General features: G+C 40.5%; 1 protein-coding gene across 16 annotated transcripts in view; it reads left to right on the top strand.

Annotated features, from left to right (window-relative positions):
* Positions 1-358: 358 nt before the first annotated feature.
* The window catches only part of PHF21A (PHD finger protein 21A), a 126,238-nt gene continuing 110,964 nt past the window's right edge, over positions 359-15,632 (top strand). For 4 of the 16 annotated variants that reach the window (XM_014881861.2, XM_088166924.1, XM_088166916.1 and 1 more), the window contains exons 1-2: positions 359-623; positions 1,278-1,363. The gene's annotated coding sequence lies outside the window, so the exon portion shown is untranslated. Of the gene's footprint in view, positions 624-1,234; positions 1,364-15,632 lie in introns of those variants that run through there. The other 12 variants (XM_088166923.1, XM_088166917.1, XM_088166927.1 and 9 more) reach the window with 7 other exon arrangements.

Consider the following 15,632-nt stretch of genomic DNA (forward strand, 5'->3'; position numbering starts at 1 on the left):
CGGTGTCCCGCCGTCGCAACGGGGAGGGGGAGCGTGGGCGTGGGCCCGCTGGTCCCCGCTTCCCCGGCGGGTCTCCAGCGGCGGGCCGGGCCGGGCCGGGCCGGGCCGGGGCGGGCGGGGGCGCGCGCGGCGGCGTGTCGGGAGCGCGCCGCAGGCAGGCAGGCAGGGAGGCCGGCGGCGGAGGGATCCCGGCGAGCGGTGTGCTGCGGCCGGGCCGGGTGAATGGGATTGAAGAAGAGTTCAGCTTCTCGGCTTGTTTTTGTGTTACAGTTTCTCTCCTCCTGCGCCTCTTCGGCTTCGTGCCGCCCTCCCCGCCCGCTCCCTCCTCCCCGCCGCAGGAGGAGCCCCCCGCGGAGAGGGGGAAGGAAAAGGACCCCACAGAGGCGAGAGCGAGCGAAGAGGAGGAGGAGAAGGGAGCAACCTACCATCTTCCACTCCCCGCTTAGCTTAAAGAAAGTGAGAGGAGGAGAGAGAGAGAGGCGCCCAGAAGAGGGGGACAGGGAGGCCCAGAGGAGCGGCGGCGCCGGCACCCTCCCCCTATGAAGAAGAGTCCTCCCCCTCACAGAGAGGTCCTGCCAGGGGGACCCCGGCCGGCCCGCAGCAGCACCGCCGCCGCCAGCAGGGTGTAGTATCCCACCTTTCGGATTCGCCTCCTCCTCCTCTTCCTCCCTGCCCCCCCCCGCCCTCCGGGCGCCGTCCCCCCCCTCTCCCCCCCGCGCCCCCCGGGATGGCGCCGGCGCGCCCCGCACTCTCCGGCCAACTTGGCGATGAAGAGCAGCAACTTCGCCGCGGCCCCCGGCCCCTCCCTCGGGGGGGTGGCGGGGAATAGCGGAGCGTCCCGGGGCGGCCCCCCGGCCTCCCCGGCAGAAGTTTGCGAGCGGGAGCGGGAGAGGTGGAGGAGGGTGACACTTGGGGTAAAAGGAGGAGGTGACACATTGGGGTTGGGGGGAGGAGCAGGGGAAGGAGATGACACATTGCACTGGGGATGGGGTGGGGGAGGGAGGCTTATCCCCTCCCCTCCGGTTTCCTTCAGGATGATTATTTCCAGGCCCTTTTCTCTCGGTCGGGTCCTTCGCCGCGATGCTGTTGGGGAAGTTTTATTATTATCTGGGAAATGATGCCGCTCTCGGTGATGGATAATTCGTAGTAAATCCGCTGCTGCGGTTTTCTCTTTTTTCCTTTTTTTTTTTTTTTTTTTTTTTTTTTTTTTTTTTTTTTTTTTTTTTTTTTTCCTCCTCTTCCCTCCTTCCTTTCATTCGTCTTTGTGGCCCGAGCAGCGCCGGGAAAATTCCGTTTCTTCAGCAACTTGTTATTCCGGAGCCGGGCCTGCCCCCCTCGCCCTGGGGCTGCCCTTCCCGCACAGGTACGGGGCCGGGGGTGCCCACGCCTGCCCCAGCACTGGGCACAGACACTTCTTTATTTTGGTTTGTTTCCCTCCCTCCTGCGTTCGTGTAGGTGGAGTGGGGCTCTATGTGGGACTCTACCATTTGGTGTAGTCCTCTTATGCATGTTCCTTTCCTTTCTTCACTTGCCTTCCTGCAGGAATTTTTTTTTTTTTTTTTTGGTGGTGGTGTGTTTTTTTTTTTTTTCTCCTGTTCTTTATTATTCCGTGCTTTACTGTCGGTAGAGCTTTCTTCTCAACCACCTCTGCAGTTTGGTGGGTGCTGATGGGTTAGTACGCTGAGGTTTTTTGGGTGAATTCGTATTTTATTAATGCATGGAGCTCTTCATTCAACTTCTTCTCAAGTGTCAAAAAATAAGGCTAGGAACAGATGTGTTTCAATATGGAGAAATTTCTAAGTTCCTAATTCTTGGGGGTGGAGGAAAGAGTGTCATTGGAGAGTGGCTTTTGTTTTCGATTGGTGAACAAATGTCATCACATTTCAGTCACGTGCTGTAATATTCTTTGTTCAGCTATCAAAGTATGATATCTGCTACACCTGTTCCCACTTTTTAATTGTAAGTAACGGTGATTGCCTGCAAATCTTATAATTGCAGATAGGAGCACTTTCTCCCTTTCTCCCCCTTTTATCCTCTTGGATATTTGTTTGGGCCCAAGCACTGAGCTTGACAATGAACTTTTGTTCACTGTGGAGACTGCATGTAAAAAGGTCCCACTGGGGGTAATAACGTGCGTGTCACGAGAAAGTTGTGTGCAGTGATGTACGGTGGGTTTGAGCATGGAGAAATCAGGTGGGGATGTGCATTCCGTAATGGCAGGGCTTGAGGAGGAGGCAGGCTTCTTTGGGTCAGGCAAATTTTCTTGTGCTCTTGCTTGTTATGAGGTTAAAGGATAGATACTCCTGTACACCCGTATGTGTAGATAGATGCATCTTTTTTTTGCTTAGCTGTAGATTTTCAGGTATCAGAAATAAAACGGATTTGGGCTGTCTGTTTACTCTTTTTTTTTTTTTTTTTTTCTTCCTCTCCCCCCTTTTCTCATTGTGCTCACTTCTAACAATGAAGACACCTGCTTAGTTTCAGTTTTGTAAGTCGGCTTCCTCTGGCTTTCCTGTGATTTCCCAGAGTTAGCTGGTGAGGCTAGACCTGCTACATAGCAGGGGAATTTCTAACTTTGATGAAGGGAGGCTTATTTTGAGGCTTCATTTGTGAAAAAAATAACATGTGTTTCAATACCTTATTTAAAAAAAAAAACCCTTAGAATTCTAAAATTCATTACTTCTTACCAGGTTAATGACAGAACTTTAATATTAAACTTGTTAGTGATTGTGTATAACACAACTTTATAGTTTTCATTAAATACTGACGTTAAGGATCTTAAAGAAATAAAAAATAGCATAACTACTCATATTAGTTAAAGAAGTTAATTATCATACCTTAGGAGAAAGATCACAGTCTTTGGGAATTTTGTTTATATCTGTGCATGCTTCATGATAGCTAAATGAAACTTTCTTTGGGGGCGTTTCTTATTCTTGTTTTCTAGAAAGGAATTCTGTAACTCAGTAAATGAAACTTTAAAACTGTATTTAAAAAAATAGATGATGAGATTCTCAAATTTTTTAAAACTTTCAACTTCACTATGGTAGATTATTTTATGATAGTTATATCAGCTAGGGGTTTGAGCTGATAGAGAGGGATTATGGAGCAGCCTCTATCCATTCATTTCATGTTGTATAGTAGTGTGTATAGAGTATCTCTTCAAGGTCTTAAGAGACCCGTTGTCCAGCAGAAGGTTGGTGCTTGCTCACTGGGAGTACTTGCTGCCAGATGGATGTCAGCTATGTCATATCCCAAGATTTTAGCCTGAGTGACCTGAGCAACACCAAATTTGGAGTGCATCCCATTATGGGTTTTGGTGATTTTTCATTTAACTAGTGAAGATAACATGTTGTGTAATTCAGAATGTTATGTGGAGGAGTCTTTTGTTATTAAAAATTATTTTGCCATTAGTGTTTTTAAGATTTTTACCTGGAACTTTTTAATCTTTGCTCTCCTCTCTGTGCATCCTGAACTAGTTTTGTTGACGGAAGCAGGCATTTCAAATTGGTTTTCTTCCTTTAGGAAAAATTTTAAAAATCTTACCTTCAAAGAACTTAAAAAAAGCAAAAGTAGGAAATTAAAACTTAGGTTACTTAGAAAAAAGTGCTGTTATGTTTTCCATCTTTAACAGTGAAATCTCTTCTTTAAGTTTAGGTTTTGTGAAGATATCTCTTCACTGTAGGCTATTCAGCTTTGTTTTAAATATTGATCTTAACTATTTCTTATCTCAGCTTTTTTATTTAGAGATGAGGTTTTGTGTGTGCCTGTTAAACTTCACTGTAGAAATTATAATTTAAAAAAAATTAAAATATCTTAGTGTGGATCCTTACAAAGGACATAATTTTAATGGACTTTAATTTTTTTTAAGAAAATAAGATGTATTTTATTGACTCCTTAAAAAGTTGTATAATTCTGTGTGTAGATGGAAAGCTTTGATAGTGAGCCTGGCTATTATTTGAGTTGTTTATGGAGTTTGTTTATGAACACATTGTAGCTGTTCAGTTCCTTTATCCTTATTCTCAGAGCTATGAAGAATTTTATTTGGTCAAATGAGTTGATACTGCCGGAAATGGTTTGCAATGGAGATTTCTCTTTTATTTTAGTCCAGTTTGAAGAAACCTTGATTTATCTTATTTCATGTGTTATTGTCATCTTGCATAGGTACCAGAAACTCAAGATGAATGTCATGTGAGAAACATGTGTGCGTGACCCTAACCTTTTTACTGTTATTTTGAGTTTGTTGGTTTCACTTGTTTAAAATATTAAATATAAGAAAGAACTTCATAGCATGATAGAGCTTTGCTTTTTGGAGGGCTATCTCACAGGGATGTGAGCTCTAAAGCATCTCCTTCAGGAGAAGCTTCTTGTGTAGAAGGGGCAGTGCTAAAAACCTATTATTAAGCTTCTAATAATATTTCTTCACTGTCCCCTTCACCCTTTATGCTCACAACTGTGCAGTCACATGTGTAGCTGTATACTAGAAGTATAAGACTCTACAAAAGGCCTGGCTCCTGTACGTTCATGAATTGCCCTTGTTCAATTACTCTGTGCCAGAAAGCAGCTCACATCCTGTTTCTGATGTATTTTAACAGCACAAAGGTTATTTAGGAACAAACCATATAGTGGAAAGGTGGGGCAGAGCGCACAAGGGTTTTGAGATGTCTGCCAAATGCAAAGGGCTGGTACTTACTTCTGTACCTTGTAATTAGAGGGTATATAAGGATAGTTTTTATAGGTATCTTACAGTAATATTTCATGTTCAGTATAGCACAAAGCCAGTGCCTGGCTTGTGCTGGTGGTAGAGATATGCATTATGCGGGCAAAGAAGAATTTTATTTACATTGGGGGGGGGGGCAACTTTTTATTTTCTCGTTTTCCTTTTTTTTTTTCCTTATGGCACATAGAGTCTCATTAAAAAAAAAAAGTAGATGCTTTGTTTCCTTTGTAAGTTTTTATTTATGGCTCCTGCACTTTACAAAGTTCCTCTCTGGACTGAAATTGTAAAAGTGTGATTTAAAGTTTGTTTGATTCTGCTTCCATTATGTCAAAACTTCACAAAAGTGAAGTGTCAATCATAGAATGGCTGTAAAATGTACAGAAATCTAAAGAGTTTTTAAAAAGTACTTAGTGCTGAGGAAAGGTGCACTTGCATTGTAATCAGACGTTGCAGTTAGAATTACCTGTCCCTACAATAATTTTAATAGCTGTAGAAAATTCTCACAGGTCCCTTCCTTTGGTCTGAGAGGACTGCCCTGCCTACTGTTCTAACAAAGCCCAACTTCACCACAGAATCTTTTGTTTTAATACTTTGGTCATTGCAGGTTTTTGAGGAAAAAATGTGCAACTTGATACAGGCTTATCTGCAGAGTTTGTTTTCTGGTATATCTTTTATACCAGTTTAATATCTCTGATGGAATTATCAAGTTCCCCATGCCTTAAAAGCTCTGCCTAGATGGTTTGACCTATTATTTGTTCCCTCTTGCCCGAGATTTCTTGTTCGCTGTCATTACAAATGCTTACTCTTTTGATTAGAGACTGTATGCTCAAAGCATGCTTTGAAAAACCACACACCACAAAACAAACATGCTGCCTCCACCCCCCAGACCCCAGCCCAAATCTAATGTTTGTTGTTACTGGTTGGAATGCATCTGTAAGTGCTACAGGAGCAGTGAGGCTCTGCTTCATGTGAGCTGTGTTCTAGGCCATGTTCATACAGCTTGTATGCATTTTTAATGTCTTATTTCTTAAAATGTGTGTTTTCCGATTCTGCCCTTCCACCTGACAGTACTGCGCTTGTAGGACAAAAGAGAAAGTTCGCTTGGTACAGAAGTTGTCACCTGCCTCTGAAGTGAGGGACTCTACCTTTGCATGTGTAATTAAAAGTACGCTTTGAAAATGTAGCCGGTGTGTTTCTTGAATTGCAGAATGGATGTGTGAGTAGCTCAAACAAACGAGGGCAGATTTAGGCCTGTGACTCTAAGATGGCCTGTGAGAGAACTCTAGCTGAGCAGCCCAGCTTAAGGGTGTTTCAGCTTCCTTGTTTCTGCGTATGAAATACAAGCTGTCAGTATGAAAGGGAGAAGGAACATTGATTTCTTCCCCTCTTCCACTTCAACCCTGCAGATCCAAGTTAACTGTATGGATCCCAAAGGCAGCATAGTTGCAAACAGTTAATTGGAGAGATCAAGTGGTATCCTATTGAAGCTTTAAATTGTTTTAACAAAACTTCTGAGTAATTGCAATAATTATTTTCTGATCAGCTGGCTGATAGTAACTATGGCAACAGCTGTCTGGCCTACGGACAGCATTGCTGTATTGACAAAACCTTTAGATGCTCCTGAGGCCTCTTGCCTCTACAGGGAAGTGCATCAGGATGACTTTGAGGCGACTGAAGCATCACCATTTCTTTCTCTTGGCCTAGCCTTTTCCTTTTGCATGGTCCTTTTTCTTTTGCATGTTTCTGTACGTGCTGCCTGCTAGCCTGGAAATGCTGCAAAGACTGTCTTGTACTACAAGGATTAGGGAAGCATATAAGTTCTTTGATGGAATTTTATATGCGTATTACTGTTTTAAAATTATTTTAATAATAATAATCCAGAGTTCAGGGAAGTGGGAGGGGGAGAAAGAAGGACTTATTTATTTTGTTCCCTGGTTGTTTCCTTCCTCGATTAAAACCTTCTTAGAACAGACTGGTAGGGGGAGCTGCCATTCCCTCTACTGAAGTACAGCGTATTCCTCTCTGAGGCCTACGCTGAGACACAGCTATTTAATTTGCAGCTAAGAGCCACTTCTTTTCAGAAGAGAGGCAAGCCCCTGCTTCAGCACATTATAGAAATGGAAGAGGAGAGCAATTTGTTTCCAGATAACTGGATTCTGGACAGGGAGAATATGCCCCTCACCAAACATACTTTTCCTATTGCTATTCAAAAGAGTACTCTTTAATGTTATTAAATGTAGCAGTCTTGGGAGAAAAACCTCATAAATTCTTGTTGCACTTCAGTAAATGGTGTTAAAAAGCTACAGCAAACTGTGCATGTTTGAAAGTAGCCAAACTGCTATTCTTTGAGGACTCTTGGTTAGGTGATATTTATTTCTGCAGAAATCTTTGGTCTCTTAACTTCAACACATGAGAACTGGGTATCAATCCAGTTTACCTGACGGTTCCCAGCAGCAGTCTCCCTGCTCGGGGTGTGTGTGTTGTTTGCAGGCTGGTGGAAGTGTGCAATATGGCCTACATCTGGTCTCATCTTGAGTAAGAATGTGCTCGTGGAAACTACAGGCCCCAGCGTGCAGTGCTATGTTTTTATTGCAATGGCCTGCCAGGATTGTGCTATCCTAGGGCATCCTGGGACCTGTAGTTTTCTTGAGCAGAAGTTGGTGATTTGGAGTGAAGAGTAAAAGATGCTATCATGATCTAGAAATGCAGTCCTCAATACCTTACCAGTTCTTGTTGGTCAGCTTAAGCCTGTGCAGCAGTCAGTATTTTTGTTTTTAGAAGTAAAAAAATGTTTTAGAGTTGGGTAATATGTTTAGAGAATAGCAGTCCGTGAAGGAAGTCTTACTACTGCTTATGTGTTTTTGTACAAAGAATGTATTAATTGTACTAACACTTTGCTTCATCTGTGATTGCAAGTATCTTATTTGATATTCTGGGGACTTTTAATCTTTCAAAGCAATGTTATGGATGGAAACATTTGGCAGAAGGGGATTTCTGTTACTGGCAGTATGGCAGCCATATTGTCCTTTCCAGCAGGTCACAGTGGATTTTTTTTCACACAGTGAAAGAGTTTTAACAGTATTTTTTTTTCTGATGAGAACTCGCTTCTCTGCTGTGTTACTTGGGAGCGAGTGATGACATAGCTGCCTTATGCATCAGAGCAGGGGTCCCGATTTGTGTTCGTGCTGTGGGGACTAGTGACTCCATTGCTGGGTCCCAAGGGGACACAGTCACAAACACAGGTACTGGCAGGTACCTCCAGAAACAGTTTTTGTCAGGTGTGTTTAGTCCTGACCACTGCACTTGAACTCACGTCTGATTTGCATCAAAGAATGTGAAGTGTTTCTGAAGTAGGTATAGAAGAATAGTAACTTTTCAGAATACTTTATTTATATCCATGGGAATTGTGTATTTTCACACAACACAGTCAGATTTGCCGAAATTAACATGGACATTAATTTGATTTTGGTTGTTCATCCAGGAACAAGTTTATTATTTGCTGTAATCTCGTGTGCCATGATTTGGATAATGCAGTTCATTTTCAAGTGAGCAAACACTTAACTTTAACTGATTGATTTAATTGATCCCTGTCAATTTCTTTGTTCTTCAGATTGTATGAGATATTAAATAAAAAGATTTGTATTTAAGTGTCAGACAATATGAAATACATTTTTGTTTTTATTTTTTGGAGAAATTAATTAGAACTCTAGTCTTGCAAGAAGTCATGTTATTTAACACTAAGTCTTGCAGAAGTTAGAGAGAATAGCTGAATGCCTGAAATCAGACTCTATATAAGTAGCAGCAGGATTAAGACCTCCAAGCTTCTAATGTTGGAAAGTAGCTTCTTTGTAATCACCATAATTAGCTAATATCTAGGTCTGTGTGACAAAATTCTTCTTCTTTTAGTTAGTGTCCAGAAATTCTGTCCATTATGAATTCACATGTGCTTGATAGCTGTGCAAAAAACCACCCAAAGCCTAAAAAAAGTTGCTCATTCCTTCACCTGTACAGATTATATATATGACAGATATTTATGTGGTAACAGCTTCCTTGAGGCAGGATTGTATTTTGTCAGCACTGATACATTGTACACACTGTATGTTACTGACACTGTTTAAAACTGATACAAAAAGGTGAAGAGATTAGTCTAAAACCTTAGGGATGCTGTAATTGTACTGGACTTGGTAAACAGTAATATAGTTTTCTTTCTGTGTTCCCAGCCTCTTCGCAGCCCATGTGGAGCAAATTGCTGACAGGACAAGCACTTAGCTGAAATAGTTACTATTAGTATCTTGACTTGATTAGTTGGTCTGACATTGTTGCTGTTCAGGGATGAAATTCCCTTTCGTTGGCTGATTGGGCCTACACAACAGGCAAGAGAAGAAACCAAGATGAATCTCTGTGTATTGGAAAGATGATGATCTTGTCCTTCAAGGACGTTTTACCCTCTGTAGAGAGCCTGCAACAGTGCCCTTTGTAACGCTGCTGTATCAGGGTATCCTAGATAAGGAAAGTGAGAAGTAGGGATGTGCAAAAGGGTTTAATGCATAGTTGTAAAGAAAAACTTCTGTAAGTACTTCTTATCTCATAAGAGCAAATCTGTCCTGATCTGTGAGGAAATTATGGTTCTGCTCAAGCCAATAGGAAACCTCACAGCTGAATTAAAAGCACCAGAATTTCATTCTTCACCCCCCCCGCACCCCCAAAAATAGAGTTTTAAATGGATTTTGCAGGCCTGAAGCACTGGACAAAAATTAATTGTTTATCTTAATTATTTAATTATTTTAATTTTTTAACTGTTTAAGAGGCTGCTGGTGATCCCTGGGGGATCTCACACTGAGTACTTTGTTTCCAAGTGTCTTTGCTGTGCCTTTAGAAAGTGGCTAATATTGAGCTCTTGTAATGCTTTGTAAGAACTTGGAATGTATTTATTCAGGGCTTTTACTTAATTTGTTAGCACGACAAAATTTTTCATGAAAGCCAGAAATTAGTCCTTGATGTGTCCAAGGAATACTTTCTGTCTCTATCCCTCTTGCCAGTGTGACAAAACTGTTCCCTTTGAAATATTTGGTCTGAAATTTGAATAACCTGACTTGTGATGGACTTAAAAAAAAGATAAAGCCCAAACAATTAAAAGCACAATAAAAATTCAGACCCCCAACCTCACTAACAAACCTTTTTCATAACTCTATAAAAGGATTACAATGGCCTATATTTCTAATAATGAAGCTTTTTGGTAATTTACATCTAGCTGGAGCTCCAGATACCATTTCACTGCTGCTTAGCTTGCAGTAATTGTCTCTGATAAGCATCTTCATCGTGTAAATCTATTGTGCGTAGCATGAATTTGCTGTATTAATGATGCTTTTGTCAGTGACCCCAAATGGAAAGGATGTGGCTACCTGATCTTCCTTTTTTGCCTTTTCAGAGAGTACATTCTGATCAGAAATAAATTGGGAAGCACTGGTAAGGTTTGTGCTGTTTTTGAATGCCAGGTACCTGCCCTTGAGTCAACTGCAGTTCTTCTCCCAAGGAGGAATCCCACCACATCATACCTCTTATTTTGCGGTCTTAGAGAATCGTCTTGAAGTCAGTGGATTTGTCACTATGAAACTTGTTTCACAATCACACTTAGTTTCCACTTTCTACCTGCAATTTGGCATATTTCACCTGCTTTACTTTCTTTTGGATGTCAGCCTCTAAAATAAACATGGAAATAGTCTCACTTCCTATAGTTCTCATCCATGTGTGGCAGTTTCTTCTTGCCATAAGACTTAGAATATCTTCTTCCACCTTCTTGCAGGAATTATATTTGGATGTCTAGCTGTTGAAGAACTTGTGTAGTGTTTAGTGCAATTAAATGTTTTTTCCTGTGGTGATGAGCTGCTGTGTTTGCAGTCAGTGAAAACCTGGTGGTGTTGGCCTGTTAGAGGCAGGTGCTGGGTGAGTGCTCTACTGTGGTAACAGTATCTTCTCAGCTGCAGAGTTGGGTGTGGGTCAGTGACACTGTGAATACCTACCTCAGGTTGTATTGTGCTGACACTGTCATTGCTACAAAATTGCATGAGCAAAAATACTGATCTTAGGTTTGCTCCTTCCTGAAGCAAGATAAAATTGTACCATTCCTCACCATTTGGGACCTTCTTCCAGGCTTCCTTTTGCTAGCTTAATCTACACTTCTGTGCTCATGGTTGTTTTTGTTAAAAAATGCTGTTTTTTCCTTGTATTAAACTCATTGTTAATATATTGCATGATTTCATCATCATGTATATAGATCATCTCAGTCTAAGACTTTTGAAAACTTAAACTAAGGAAGTGCAGAAGTATCTGTTAAATTCCCCTTCATGTATAGAAAGTATTATACATTAGACATGCCAGTACTTTTCTCTCAGGTATACCAGAAGCTCCTGTCATTTCTTCAGGCATTTCTTGCATAAATTGGGAAATAGAGTTAAATACTATCTACATATTTTTAAACATATTTTTTTCCATATTCCCACATATGCAGGATGAATTTTAATCCTTCACCTATGACACTTTTTTGGTATTCCAATAGGCAGTAAGGCTCATATGGGTTTAATAGGGATCAGAAGTTATATTAGAAGGGGACTTATAATTATACAATAAATGTTCTTGTGTATTCCTGGTCCTCATGGCTTCCCTCCACTGGATAATAACCATAAATACGAGTGTAAATTGATAGGAACTGTGATTTTTCTCAAAGACACTATAAAAAAGAAACCAACCAACCAACCAAACCAACCTTGTCCTTAAAATGGCAAGAAGAGGAATATGTAAGGACAAAGTAATGAGAGGAGTGCATGAGAATTTGTGTGTATGTGTGTATAGACAGATGGGTTTAAACATCTCTTGTAGTACAACAATAGGATCATTAAAAATCTGGGTATTAATTTTTAAACAAGAGAATTTGTTCAAAGAGTAACTTTGCAAAACAATCTCTATAATGATGGGCACTACACTGATAACACAGTAGTGTTTGTGTTAGTCTTGATACAACTGCATATCAGCATATACAAATGCATACTGGCATATCCCGTACTAGTTTAGTGCTCCACACTGTTTTGTCTCATCTTAGTCTCTGCTGTTGTGGTAAGACTTCCTGCCACGTGGTGGTTTGCTCCATCTTCTAGGATGTTGGAGTAGGGTTGTTGTATACATGGAATCAGTGAATCTCAGGAGAGCAGGAGAATATTGTGATGATGTTGGTGTGAGGGGATGTGAAGGAGTTCCCTCAGCAGCATGTTACTGCCTTCTCCTCTGGGTGAAGCACCCTGGCCCCTTGGGAATAAAAATAATTGGCTGCCACAACAGCCTTCCTAAAACTGCCAGTCTTTTGTTCAGAAAGTCCAATCATACCATGCTCCATGATACTCTTTCACTCTCTGTCAGCATTATGAAGGTTGAAAATTATATGCCTTTCAATTGTTTATAGGAGCCACTAAAATTAGATAAACCTACAATTTATTCTTCCAACTTTAAGTAAACAATCAATTAAAAATCTGTGGCAATCAGTGTGAGTACTAAGTGTTTTGGACACTTAGTTTTCTTGTAGCTGAAGTCTACTTCCGTTGTACAGCAGTCTTGTACTTTTCTTCTATTAAATGCTAATTGTATGCTTATGTGATTCCATGTTTGATTGGCCTAGTGATTCAGTGTTATGTTTGTAACCTAGTGTGTAAATCTTTTTACTTGTATTGAATAATCATAGTTTTGTGAAGAATGGAACTACAAAGAGTATGGTTACTTGAATTCTTCCTTTCAGATTAGTGACTACCATCAGTACTCCCACACTGAGTGTGACTACCCCATCTACAAATACTGTTCTCCAGATCCTACAGTTCCCATTTGTGTCCTTTTGAGGAGAAGAAAGAAGAAAAAAAAGTATTTTAGGGGGTAAGGAGGGAGAATATAATAAAAGGGAAAGGAAAGAGAGTATTTGAGATTGATACCTGTGTACTGGGAGCAGTGAGAATGTCAGCTGACTGGTATGTAGGGGAAAGAAGATCAGAACACATCAGTGTAATAATATTGGAGTGCTTCCTGTTGACTTGTTAATACAACATGGAATTTGGCTCAGGCAATCTGCTGTTGTGAATCAGCATAGTTTATTCACTGGAGTATAGGTGTGCTTGTTGTTATTTGAGAATCTGCTCTACTTAAAAGGTAACAGGTCAGTCTGGTAAGTAGCATTATTCCCATGTTTGGATTAGAAACTGAGGTAGAGAGAGAAATTGATTTATTCTGCATTGCAGTAATTTTATTGAAGACCCTAAACTAGGAATGGAGACCTTCCCTTGTGTGTTTAATCCAGCAAACTGTCTGCTTCATTAATATCCTTTATGTTGCTGTATTGTAAACAAAAGTGAGCCTAAAACTGATACACTGATTAGGTACAGGTGGTGTACAAATATATAGTGTTGTCCCAATGGGAGTGAGATTCTTATAAAACTGGTTGTACAAAATAAATAGGGTACTTTTTTTTTCTTTAAGTGTTGGTGATATTTTTTTAGGTTATCTTGGGTTGAAGGAAAAGTAAAGACTTGAATGGGGATGGGAGACCTTCTGATACATGGGGAGATAATGATAAATGTGAATTTGAAATCCAATAAAATCTGGCATGGGTAAGCATTGGTGCAAAGAAACAGTCCTAAGTTCTGCAGAACATGGAAAAAGAGAAGAAAGATGGTGGTAGTGGTTGTTGCTCTTGAAATTTTTTGGTCTACCTTTCTACTCTGTTGCAATGTATTAATACAAAAAATTGCATATTATCATGTAGGTATGATTTTTTTCTAAAATAACTCCTGAATGTACTTTGTCTATGTCCTGCATGTGAATGAGGTTCCAGCAACTTTACTGCATACCATCACTGTTTCTGTGCCACACTTTGAGTCTGGTACAAAGGATTTTACACATCCAGTTGGGTGGAATGGTTCAGTGCACAGCAAAAGTAACAGTAACGAGTGTCGTCAGTGCTGAAGTCTTAACTGCTTGTTAAAACTATTTTGTGTACAGCTTATGTGAGAAGAATTCTTCAATCCTCCCAAGTGAGTACTGTTCAGGGACAGATATCTTGTTCTGTTAATTTGGAGAAATGCCTTTTCCAAGTGAAAAATCAGCAGAGTTGGCAATACTCAAGTTTCTGCATCTGTCACAGCTGGCTGGGTCCAGTCTTGCTTCCACTAACTCTTAGTGCTGCATAATAAGACCACTATATTCCAATGCAAACATGAAAAGTATGGCTTCTTTTTTGTTATATGCCTCACTGTTTACTGTAAATGGCTCACCTAAACTATGAGTCTCATGCTTAGAACTCTGTGTCTGTGACTACCCATGTTGTTAAGCTCTTGGGCTGTGGTGGGATGTTGAATCATGATCTTTTAAATGCATCTCTTGTTCTGGAGTATCTCCAGCTACAGCCATTATTGTCACTGCTGGTGGTCTCCACCAGTGTATTTGTGGAACACAGAAACTTTGGCATATACCCCTCTAATGTTTTGTTAAGAGTTGTTCATGTTTTGAGACTGCTTCTACATAAGTGTGGAGTTGTCTTTCATCAGTAAGCTAGGTTAGTACAGTGCCTTTCCTGAACTATTTGTATGTTGTGACATCTCTACTCTGTAACTGTGGAGACAGCTTCAAGGCCAAACACAAGGCAGCTTAACTAACCACTATGTCTCATTCTCTGCAGAGTGACTTCTGTGAAGTAGAATTCTTGTTTTGGTCATGTCTTGATTTATAGATGGGTGTAATGAAATTTCAGAATATCTTGTGTTAACAGTTCAGTGATTGGCATGCTTCTCCTGTTCATGTGCAATTAGTCCCGCATACATCACCACTCCTTAATGAAACGTTTGTAAAATAAATCTCAGGGCAGGGTATATTGCCTTGGCATTAAAGGCCTGAGATCCAAAGAGACACTGTTGGCTGGCACAGCATTCTTCAGAGAGAAGACTTTCAATTCTTGTTCTTTGTATTGGAAAAGAAGGAAGTTTTGCTTTGTGTGGAAGTGTCATGGAAATGTGAAGTATGCAACTTTATGAGAACTGTAATGCATTGGAAAGATCAGCCTTCATCATCGCTAGGACCAATGGTTTGGAATTGCAGGCAAATGTGCATAAATTTGGAGATACCTGTACAGTTTTACAGTTGTTCCTCCGTCTCTGTGCAACCCAATGTATGAAAAGGGAGGAAGAGGAATCAAAATGACTGCATTTTGGAATATATGGGAATCAACGGAATTTTCCTTTGTAATAGTTGAAGAAGTATTGATAGATATGAAGGAAGAGCAGAAACTCACTTTGAACTTGAGAGGAGAGCCAGAGGAGAAGCATTTGTTTTTTATTGGGAGCAAAAGATGTGAATGAGGTTTGAGAAGAACTGTTTGGAGTTCTTCTATACTTTATCTACGTTAGAAGTTACTCTCAATGAGACATGGAACACTTGAGAAGAAAACTTTCCAAGTTATGTATCAGAAAGATAAATTATGCATGTCTAATGGATTTACTCATGGGATGGAGAAGAGAAATGTTGCCCTATGGATGATTAACAGAAGTACTGAAGCGTGAATAAACTCAGGACACACACATGATTATATTTTCTTGTGTTTCTCTCAGGGCTACCAACAAATTCAACCTGAAACATTGAGCCTATGTCAGGTCATGGAGTGAAAAAACATCTAGTAAATCAAAAGTTCCCAACTACAAACAAGAGTGCCAATTTCTTTGAATTGTTAGTTTGTAGTGCTATTCGTTGCTGGTGTAGTTTGCACCAATGATCTCTAGGATGATAAGGGCATTGTGTTGCTGTTTTCTTTCAGCAAGACCAATTTCAATGCTATTGCTGGTCTAGATGATACCTTCCTTTGCAAAACAAAATGAAAGAACCCCAAACCAAC

Source organism: Sturnus vulgaris, chromosome 6, assembly GCF_052056855.1.
Source record: "Sturnus vulgaris isolate bStuVul1 chromosome 6, bStuVul1.hap1, whole genome shotgun sequence".
In the NCBI taxonomy this organism is placed as follows: domain Eukaryota; kingdom Metazoa; phylum Chordata; class Aves; order Passeriformes; family Sturnidae; genus Sturnus; species Sturnus vulgaris.